Genomic DNA, 10,892 nt, shown 5'->3' with positions numbered 1-10,892 from the left:
CGTGGTTACCTAGGTAGTTACGGACGCTTAGGGTCCATGCATGCTGGAAAGCTCAGGGTGGGTTTGTAGGTGTGATCGTTGAACATTTACCAGTAGCGGAGAGTAGCTACAAGTCCAAGAATTGATGTCAACATTTCACGAGCGTTTCGTTGACGTCAAGCTGAACGGAGAGCGTCTGTAGCTGTTATGCGCCTCGTCGATGGTCGACAGAGCAGCTCATGGTGAAGCACCTTGACCTTGACAAGGTGAAACCGGGTGGTATTTAATAGCGAGTGCCTTTAATACTTGGGCATAAATCAAAAAAGTTTTACAACATATTCTAGTGTTCTTTCTCGTTACGAGGGAGCGACCGAATTCCAAACAGAGAAGTAGGTAGTAAAAACTGAGGTAACAACCGAGCGAGGTCATTGAGTGACGTTTAAATGAGTTTAAGGAGTTTCGGGAGCGTTTCAGTGGGATTTATGAGTATTTGAAGAGATTTTAACCCTAAAAGGGATACCTGGGGTCCATTGGACCCCAGGCGCCTTTCAGAGCTCGTCTTTGATGGAACACACTCAGCGAGGTGACGAAACTGAGGCCATGAAGGTATCCCTTTTAGGGTTAAAGACGTTTTAGGGGGTCTATGGAGTAGACCTGTGCGCAGACTATATTTTGTTCGGCGGCGTCACTAGTGCCATTATTGGCCGGCATCGCCGGCCACATAGGCATCACGCCGATGGCTGCTTCCGGCGGCGCCGACAGCGGCGGCGTAAAAGGACGTGACCATAATGTTAACATTAAACAAAAACTCCTGGAGGAATCTATGAAGAAACTTCTGGACTAATCCTTGTAGCAACTGATTTTTTAAAACTTCTACAGGACTGTCTGGTAGTTCAAAAATATCACTTAGAGAGATTCCTGCAAAAACTTATTAACAATTAAGATTGGAGTTTTCGAGGAATTTCAGAAGGAATTCCACGAAGAATTCCCGAAGGAACTCCAGGAGGATTCCCCAAAGCAATTCCAGCAAAAATCCCATAGGACTTCCAGAAGGAATTCCAACGGGAATTTCCAAGGGAATTCGAGAAGGAATACCCAAAAGATTTCTAGGAGGTCTAATGAAATATCCAGGATGAATCCTCGAAAGAATTTCAGGAGGAATCCCTGAAAGAGTTTCTGGAAGAATCCTCGTAGGAATTCCATTAGGAATACTTAAAGAAAATCCAGGAGGAATTCCCGAAGAAAATTTAGCAGGAACCTCCGAAGGAAGTCAAGGAGGAATTCTAAGAGGAATCAACAAAAAAAGTCCAGGAAGAATCCCCAAATAAATTCCAGAAGGAATCCCCGAAGAAACTCTAGAAGGAAACTCAGAAAGGATTCTAGGAGGAAACCCCAAAAGGAATTCTAGGAGGAATCCGTGACAGAATACCTATCAGGGAAATTCTCCGAAAGAATGTTAGGAGAAATTCTTGAAGGAATTCTAGGAGGAATCCCCAAAGGAAGTCCAGGAGGTATCCCAGAAGGCAGTCCAGGAAGAATCTCCGAAGAAATACCTTGGAAATTCCAGAAGGAATCCCCGACGAAAGTCCAGGAAGAAAGTCCGAAAAAAGTCCAAGAGAAGTACCAGAAGAAATTGTAGGACGAATCTCCGAAGGAATTCCAGGAGAAACTTCAGAAGAAACTCTGGGAAGAATCTCCAAAGGAATATAAGGAGGGATCTTTAAAGGACGGAATATCAGGAAGAATCCTCGAAAGAATCTCAGGAGGAATTTTCTAAGGAAATCTAGGAGAAATCCCCGAAATATTTTCTGAAGCTTTTCAGAAGCAATTCCAGGAGAAATCTCTGCAAGAACTCCTGGAGAGATTTCTGAAGGAACTTCTGCAAGAATCCCTGAAACTCATGGAGGAATCTCTGAAGTTGCTCATGAACTAAATTGTATTAGAACTCCTGTAGGAACTTAAGGGAACTTTAGAAGAAATCCCTGCAGGAGCTCATAGACTATTTTTAAAGACCTCCAGCAGGAATCTCTAAAGGGACTTCTGGAAGTTTACCTGAGCAAACTCCTGTTGGAATAGCTGAGGGTACTTCTGAAAGTATTGCTTATGAATTTATGAAGGAGGCCCTGGAGTTACCCTGAAGATACTCTTGTCGAAATCTTCCTGAGAGATCTTCTGATAACAGAACCCATGATGAAACTCCTAGAGGCATCCCTGAATCCTCCTAGTAAAATCTGAAGGAACTACTGGAGACATCTTTGAAGGAACACATGAAGAGATCTCTAATGCAGCTCCTGAAGAATTCTTTGATTGGAATTTAGATAAATCTTCGAAGAAATCTTAGGAGGAATCCTATACGTATCTCCAAAGAAACTCCCGTATGAATTCCAGAATAATTTTCTGGAGGATTCCCTGGTGGATATCCAGGGGGCGGCACTGAATCCTTCTGGAATAATCTCTGAAGAAACTGTTAAATGAAATCTTATAAGAAATAATAAAAAAACGAACAATTTGAAGTCTGGTCTTTGGAATCCACTCGTAAAACTTTTTCGTATTTGAATGGACACCCCAAAATTAAATTTGAATTTCTTCAGAAGTTCTTAATAGGTCGTCTGCATGTTTGCCTAAAACAATAGAAAGAGGAAAAATAGACAGACCTTATTACCAAAGACCAGACTTCAAATTGTTCGTACCTTATGTTTTCATTTTTAATATCATAAGGGCATATTTAACTTTGATGATTGATTTTTTTTTTGTGATTGGAAAGAAACCCGCTATAAATTCAATTTTTATAATCAGCTAGTTCAGACATAACGGGGGGGGAGCGTGGTTTGAAATGTTTTCAGGCATTTCAGAAATAGTTCAAGGAGCGTCTTAGAAAGGTCTCAGACGGTTTCAGGGGGATTTCAGGTGAGCTTATGTAAGTTTGGGCTGCCAAATGATGACTTGAAAACCCGGAGCGTCCAACACAACTCAGATCTCTAATGTATTCAGTGAGTTAACTTTCCTATCCCTCGATCACACACAAATGAAAGATATGTTGTACCTCACCTGATAGCATCTTTTGTATACATTGCGACCGAAGAAGTTTGCTGTTACAGCCTGAAATAAACTAAACATCAGTTGTATCCTGAACGTGAACCTCAGCAGTACTTTTATTGAAAGAAGATCTTTTCAACTGACGACGAGGTTAAAAGTGGGAGTTAAGTTTGCGTGCAAAAGTGAAGTGTTCTGGAGAAGCTGTGAAAGGCGTTCAATTGGGCAGATTTCAGCCAATTCTGAAGTTTTCCTTTGGTAAGTTGAGGATATGATACCAGCAACAATTGAGCCATAGTTTAGAGTGAAAAAAGCCTGATAGTTTGAAAGAATACTAGGGTGCCTGTACCAGTTATAGTACTACCCAAGAAAAACTATTTCTACAAAAATAAGAAGAAGACCGTCGAATGGCATCGATATGTCAAATGATTCATAAGTTTTCATACCTTACAGGAAAAATATAGAAACAGGTCCAAAAATATAGAAACAGGAAAAATATAAAAACAGGTCCAGGTGTGACCAGTTATGGACACATTTGTTAACTTGGGTTTCACTTCGCACTATTTACAGGTGGTCAGCCGCTGCCGCTGGTGATGACCAATCGATCAATTTTTCAGTGCAATCCGTCATTTGGTTCTTCAGATTTGTGCTCTTGAAAACTCGAGGTTTGGCTTCGTCATATCTTCACCTAAAACGAAATGTAGATACAATTCAGTAGAGATGTTTATCATATTCGATAAAAAATGGTTTTCAAGAGTAGTTATCGATCACTTCACTTTGTTTTGAAGTTTTGAATATGTAACAGAATAATCTGTTAATAAATACATTTCGGTAATAGTAGTTTACGCAACAAGGTGCAGAATGACGATTTTTACAGCACGAGTCGTACATTTATCCAACGAGGCTTGCCGAGTTGGATAATTACGACGAGTGCTGGAAAAATCGAGTTCTGCACCGAGTTGCGTACAACGTTTTTTGAAATTTCATAAATTACCCTTGAGGATAGTTTTCAACAAAACTTTTTCATCAAACTGCACACTGATGTTCACAGCCATGTTTGAGAAAGTTTGATCATATCAGGTTATACTGTGCTGTTGTCACAATTTTTCAAAACTGCGTCCAGAGAGTATCAAGAAGTTGACCAAAACTGAAAACAGTGCTGTAATGGTTCATTACGCAACGCAAATCAGTGCTGTAATGAACCATTACAGCACTGTTGATTTGGTGTGGGAAAGTAGGCCTTTTCCTGTCAGATTTGCGTAAGGTAAAACAGCCTATTACGATGAGAAATTGCAAAAAGAACTTTGCATTGCATTGTTGTATTGTTGCATCGCTGCATTAGTGTATCGCTGCATTGTTTCATATTTTCTTGATGCATCGCTGCATTTTTGCATTGGTGCATCTTTGCATTGCTGCTTCAATCCTGTAGAAAGATCTAGAAGTTTCTTTCATATGAATAAGAACCCTACAACAGTAATATACAAGCCAATGTTGGATATGTTATAGTATACCTTCTGGCGCTTTCCAAAGAGGTGCACCATGCTGAGTGAAATATTTCATATATGCACAAGAAAGCTTCTAGAAAATTCCTTCTAGGAGGTTCTAGGATTGTATAAAAAAAACTACTTTTTTAAGGAACGTGGCTAGCCACGTTGGGTCTGCTAGTTACTATTATTTATGCATTTTGTATCCGCATCTCCCTTACTCTCTTTCTGTTTTCATGCTATCTGGTGCTTCGCCTGGGTTGACGAAACACTTCTCTTCAACCCAGGCTAAACGGCAGATAGCATGAAAACAGAAAGAGAGTGAGAGAGATGCGGATACAAAATGCATAAAAAATAGTAATTCCGTGTATACTTTTATTTGTGAGTGTATTCTACAACAGGGGGGGGGGGGGGGTAAGCGACGTGACAGGTATCATAGATGGTAGCGTCGTGGTGTCGAGTGGTGTCCAGTAACTGGCACCACGTAGAACTTGATGGTCCGGCGAAGACGACGCTGGACTCCTCTGGACTCGAGGCAGAATACATGGTCTGGTGCTGTAGTTCGGACTTCTGGACAACACGAGGCATGAATTCTTCCAGACAAACTATTTGCCAAAAGCCCAAAATGCAACGGGGCTCCAGACGAACTTCAGGAGGCCAATTATTTCACGTGGCCGGAATACAAGAGTGGTAAAGGCTTCTGGTACAAAACCTTTCGGGATTATTTTAAAAATGACTCCAACCACTCTGCTTGGGATTCCTCCAGAAATTTCTTCGGGAGTTGTTCCAGGATTCCTCTGTGAATTCCTTCAGCGATTCGTCTAAAAATTCCTACAGGGATTCGTCCAGGAATTCCTCTATAAAGTCCGCTAGAGATTCCGCTAGAAATCCCTCCAGGTATTCCCCTAGATATACCTCAAGCAATTCCTCTAGAGATTCCACCAGGAGTTCATCCAAAACTCCTCCAGGAATTCTTTCAGGGTTTTGTCAAAGAATTCCTCTTGGGATTCTTCCTGAAAGTTCTCCAGTAACATTTCAAGAAAACCCTCCAGAAATTCCTCTAGGGATTTCTCTAGAGATTTCTAGAGGAGTTCCTTAGAAGATAGCTCAAGGAATTTCTCTAGAGATTTCTCCAGAAATTCCTCAGGTATGTCTACTGGAATTCCTTCAGAAGCTCCTCCAGGCATTCCTTCAGGAGTTCCTCTAGGGATTGCTCTTGGAATTCCTCCACGAATTATTTTAGGAATTCCTCCAGGAATTCTTTCAGAAATACCTCCAGGCATTCCTCAATTGAGTTCTATAGGGATTTCTCCAAGGATTCATCCAGCCATTCCTTCTGGATTTAATTCTGGGACTCCTCCAGGAATGCTTTTGAGAATTCTACCAGGAATTCCTGCAAATATTAACACAGGAATTCCTGCAGAATTTACCTCAGGAATTCTGGATTTCATCCAGGCATTTCCTGCAGGATTGCCACCAAGAATACCTCTCCTCCAGGGATTTCTTGACGATAATTCCTCCAATAATTCATCCAGATGTTCTTCTAAGATTTTTTCCTAGAATTCCTACAGACATTCCTCTGGAAATTGCTAATAGTATTTCTGCAGGGATTCCTCAAAGAATTCTTCTGGAGATTTCTCAAAGATTCCTCGAAGAATTCCTCCAGGTATTTTTCTAGAGATACCTCATATATCCTGTAGAAATTCCAGTAGGGATTTCTCGAGGAATTTCTCCAGAAATTCTTTAAAGGATTTATCCAGGGATTCTAGCTAAAAGTTTTCCAACGATTCTTCAAGAACATCTTCCAGAAATTCCTCCAGGAGTTCCTCTGAAGATTTCTCGAGAAATTTCTCTAGATCTTCCTCCATGAATCCACACAGGCATGTCTCCAGGCATTCCTTCAGAATTCCACCAGAAATTGCCCAAGGAACTTCTGCAGAGATTACCTAAGAAATTCTTGAATAAATTAATGCAGTAATTCGTTCAGAAATTACAACGGAAATTTACCCAAGAAATCATCTTCCCAGAGTTTATACACGCATTATTCCAAGACACTTATGCATTCGGAAACTACTTATCCAATCGGTGTGAAATTTTGTAGGTAGATATTTTTGGGCCGGGGAAGGATCTTAGCTTGGTGTGAGACCTCTGCGGTTTCTGGGACGGGAGGCTCCCATGCAGATAACTTTCAAGTCACACTGTTCCATTTTCTTTACGAACCAACTGCTAAAATTTACAACATATTTAAATGTTTCCTTCTCTTTATCGAAAGTTTTTTTTTTCGAGTGGCGCTGTTGTGTAGTTTATGGCAGTTGAACTGTTAATTCTATAAAAATTGATTTGTCCGTTTAAGTTACATTGATAAAAAGTTGGTTAGAAACCAAACCACCAAACAGCATTCTTTATCTGAGACAAATGTATCAAATGGAAGATAACGTGCCTCTGGAGCCGGGCTTCCGTTGTTTATACAAATGAGTTTACATACTCTTTGGAGCCATACAACTATTTTTTTAAAGAAATGATCAACAAGATTTTTGAACGGTTCATTTTGTCCTCATAGTGGGTGGGTATGTTCATATGTAGAACAAGTTAAGAAAATTAGCAAAAACATTAGAAAAACTGTGCAAGAACAACAATTAAAATGGGCAATACAAGGTTTGCCGGGTCAGCTAGTTAAATATAAGTATTGATTAATTAAACGAAAATAATGAATATTAGTAAAAATATGTTGTACCCATCCCCTCCAAGCAAAAAGATTACGGTGTGACTGTATTGGTCAGGCTGGCACCGGAAGTCCACTCCGGGACGCGATCCCACTACTGCTTACCGCGGAGACTTTTAGCTGCTGGTTTTCACCCCTCGCTCGGTTCATCTCTCTTTAGCCAACCTGAATGCATCGGGCTCCCCCATTGCACCCATATTGACGGTCAGCTTAGTGCGGACGTCCCGTCAACATGGACTTACCCGGCACACAGTGGACCCCAACCTCAAATCAGTCCGTAACCCGACCCGTGGGTAGCCACGTTACAGGAGACGCCACGCTCCCAGTCGAGATGGGTGGCGAGAAATGTCGCTGTTCAACACCCAGCGCTGTCCGTTCGAACCGCGTGCATGTGATGTGCTGAGAATGTTTGATGCGATTTACTTCGTTGCGAAGGGTGAGCTAAAAATAGCGTCGATGTGTACACGCTAAATGGGTATCAATCACTGATGCGTCACGATTTATTGGTGAGATTCTTCCTGATTTGTCTCAAATGTAAGTGATGTTTCATAAGTATTTATCGTAATTGATACAGAGAGGAAATCAACAATCAATCATTTTATTTTAGCCCAATGAAGGGAACGACTTCACACCAATTTGTTGCATACCTAGCTTTAGATTCAGTGATAGAGAGTGGGTACATTCACAGTGTATTTATAACGAATGTAGCACACACGGATACGAATGCGAAAGCACAGCGCATGCGCGCGGTGTTGGTTATTTTTAGCTCACCACCGAAGCTTTTGGTTTGGTGGTGAATGTGTAGTCATCGAGTGCTGTTCATTTGATGGTCTATCCACGGTCTTGTCTACGGTGGAATGCGGGTAGCACGGTGTCCAGTCCATACGATATAAAAAGTGATGGAATGGCGGCGTTAGCAGAAAATATACAGTGCAACTGTCGGTAGATTTTTTATGGTTTTGCCAATTACTCGTGATGGTGGTGTAAATAGTTTCAGATGATTGCATTTAATCGTTTAAGGTGTAAATATCGTCAAAGAATAAAGTAATATTTACCGTTCTTGTTTTTGATTAAGTCCCAATCCAGATAAATCAAGAAATATGGTAAAAGACAGTATCAGAAATGTATCATGGAATTTGCTTCAAGTAGTGCTTTCTGCTTTTTTAATTACAACTTGGTAGTAGTGCTATAGTTATCTAACTACTAAGGCTGTTAATACACAGGGTCAAATATTTGTCCAAAAAGAAACCAATGCTCAAACATATTGTTTGACTCGATCGAATTTTCATTAGTGTCAAACTGATGTTGTTTCTTGAGTTCTATTCTTGTCAAATATTTGACCCTGTGTACTACTGGCCTAATGCACACTAATAGTTTATCTTGAGTGTTGAAAAATGATTCAAAAATGTAATTTTGCATCTGGTTTAACAGTTGGCTCCATAGCTCAGTTGGTTAGAGCGTCGTGCTAATAACGCGAAGGTCGTGAGTTCGATCCTCTCTGGAGCCAGATTTTCTTTTTTGCATGCATTATTTGCAACATAACAAATGTGCGATCGTGTGGTCCATAAACTACGTAGACTCACTTTAGCCGTCTCATTGTCATGCCCAGGTCAGATAGATCCGGGTGATTTGGCCGAACGTCATTTGGCCGAAAAAGTAATGATGAACTCAAGTGATCATGCTACTGTTTTCGAAAGAACAGCCTATGATTCAAAGAAGGGAAAATCTCTGTTAAAACTATTTACAGTTTCAACAGCAGCTAATCCCTTAACGGTCTGTCTGTCTGTCTGTCTGTCTGTCTGTCTGTCTGTCTGTCTGTCTGTCTGTCTGTCTGTCTGTCTGTCTGTCTGTCTGTCTGTCTGTCTGTCTGTCTGTCTGTCTGTCTGTCTGTCTGTCTGTCTGTCTGTCTGTCTGTCTGTCTGTCTGTCTGTCTGTCTGTCTGTCTGTCTGTCTGTCTGTCTGTCTGTCTGTCTGTCTGTCTGTCTGTCTGTCTGTCTGTCTGTCTGTCTGTCTGTCTGTCTGTCTGTCTGTCTGTCTGTCTGTCTGTCTGTCTGTCTGTCTGTCTGTCTGTCTGTCTGTCTGTCTGTCTGTCTGTCTGTCTGTCTGTCTGTCTGTCTGTCTGTCTGTCTGTCTGTCTGTCTGTCTGTCTGTCTGTCTGTCTGTCTGTCTGTCTGTCTGTCTGTCTGTCTGTCTGTCTGTCTGTCTGTCTGTCTGTCTGTCTGTCTGTCTGTCTGTCTGTCTGTCTGTCTGTCTGTCTGTCTGTCTGTCTGTCTGTCTGTCTGTCTGTCTGTCTGTCTGTCTGTCTGTCTGTCTGTCTGTCTGTCTGTCTGTCTGTCTGTCTGTCTGTCTGTCTGTCTGTCTGTCTGTCTGTCTGTCTGTCTGTCTGTCTGTCTGTCTGTCTGTCTGTCTGTCTGTCTGTCTGTCTGTCTGTCTGTCTGTCTGTCTGTCTGTCTGTCTGTCTGTCTGTCTGTCTGTCTGTCTGTCTGTCTGTCTGTCTGTCTGTCTGTCTGTCTGTCTGTCTGTCTGTCTGTCTGTCTGTCTGTCTGTCTGTCTGTCTGTCTGTCTGTCTGTCTGTCTGTCTGTCTGTCTGTCTGTCTGTCTGTCTGTCTGTCTGTCTGTCTGTCTGTCTGTCTGTCTGTCTGTCTGTCTGTCTGTCTGTCTGTCTGTCTGTCTGTCTGTCTGTCTGTCTGTCTGTCTGTCTGTCTGTCTGTCTGTCTGTCTGTCTGTCTGTCTGTCTGTCTGTCTGTCTGTCTGTCTGTCTGTCTGTCTGTCTGTCTGTCTGTCTGTCTGTCTGTCTGTCTGTCTGTCTGTCTGTCTGTCTGTCTGTCTGTCTGTCTGTCTGTCTGTCTGTCTGTCTGTCTGTCTGTCTGTCTGTCTGTCTGTCTGTCTGTCTGTCTGTCTGTCTGTCTGTCTGTCTGTCTGTCTGTCTGTCTGTCTGTCTGTCTGTCTGTCTGTCTGTCTGTCTGTCTGTCTGTCTGTCTGTCTGTCTGTCTGTCTGTCTGTCTGTCTGTCTGTCTGTCTGTCTGTCTGTCTGTCTGTCTGTCTGTCTGTCTGTCTGTCTGTCTGTCTGTCTGTCTGTCTGTCTGTCTGTCTGTCTGTCTGTCTGTCTGTCTGTCTGTCTGTCTGTCTGTCTGTCTGTCTGTCTGTCTGTCTGTCTGTCTGTCTGTCTGTCTGTCTGTCTGTCTGTCTGTCTGTCTGTCTGTCTGTCTGTCTGTCTGTCTGTCTGTCTGTCTGTCTGTCTGTCTGTCTGTCTGTCTGTCTGTCTGTCTGTCTGTCTGTCTGTCTGTCTGTCTGTCTGTCTGTCTGTCTGTCTGTCTGTCTGTCTGTCTGTCTGTCTGTCTGTCTGTCTGTCTGTCTGTCTGTCTGTCTGTCTGTCTGTCTGTCTGTCTGTCTGTCTGTCTGTCTGTCTGTCTGTCTGTCTGTCTGTCTGTCTGTCTGTCTGTCTGTCTGTCTGTCTGTCTGTCTGTCTGTCTGTCTGTCTGTCTGTCTGTCTGTCTGTCTGTCTGTCTGTCTGTCTGTCTGTCTGTCTGTCTGTCTGTCTGTCTGTCTGTCTGTCTGTCTGTCTGTCTGTCTGTCTGTCTGTCTGTCTGTCTGTCTGTCTGTCTGTCTGTCTGTCTGTCTGTCTGTCTGTCTGTCTGTCTGTCTGTCTGTCTGTCTGTCTGTCTGTCTGTCTG

The 10,892-nt window shown here is 42.3% G+C and overlaps 1 protein-coding gene and 1 non-coding gene across 3 annotated transcripts in view; both read left to right on the top strand.

The window, feature by feature from the left end:
• Positions 1-10,892, top strand: part of LOC109412593 (fibroblast growth factor receptor homolog 1) — a 595,864-nt gene that overhangs the window by 117,764 nt on the left and 467,208 nt on the right. The gene's annotated exons all lie outside the window — the stretch shown is intronic.
• Trnai-aau (transfer RNA isoleucine (anticodon AAU)) lies at positions 8,652-8,725 on the top strand. The gene has a single exon. It is a non-coding gene; the product is annotated as a tRNA-Ile (tRNA).

The sequence above is a fragment of the Aedes albopictus genome, chromosome 1 (genome assembly GCF_035046485.1).
Source record: "Aedes albopictus strain Foshan chromosome 1, AalbF5, whole genome shotgun sequence".
Lineage (NCBI taxonomy): Eukaryota > Metazoa > Arthropoda > Insecta > Diptera > Culicidae > Aedes > Aedes albopictus.
The sequence above is the reverse complement of the archived record's forward strand: the minus strand, read 5'-3'. Positions and strand labels throughout refer to the sequence as shown.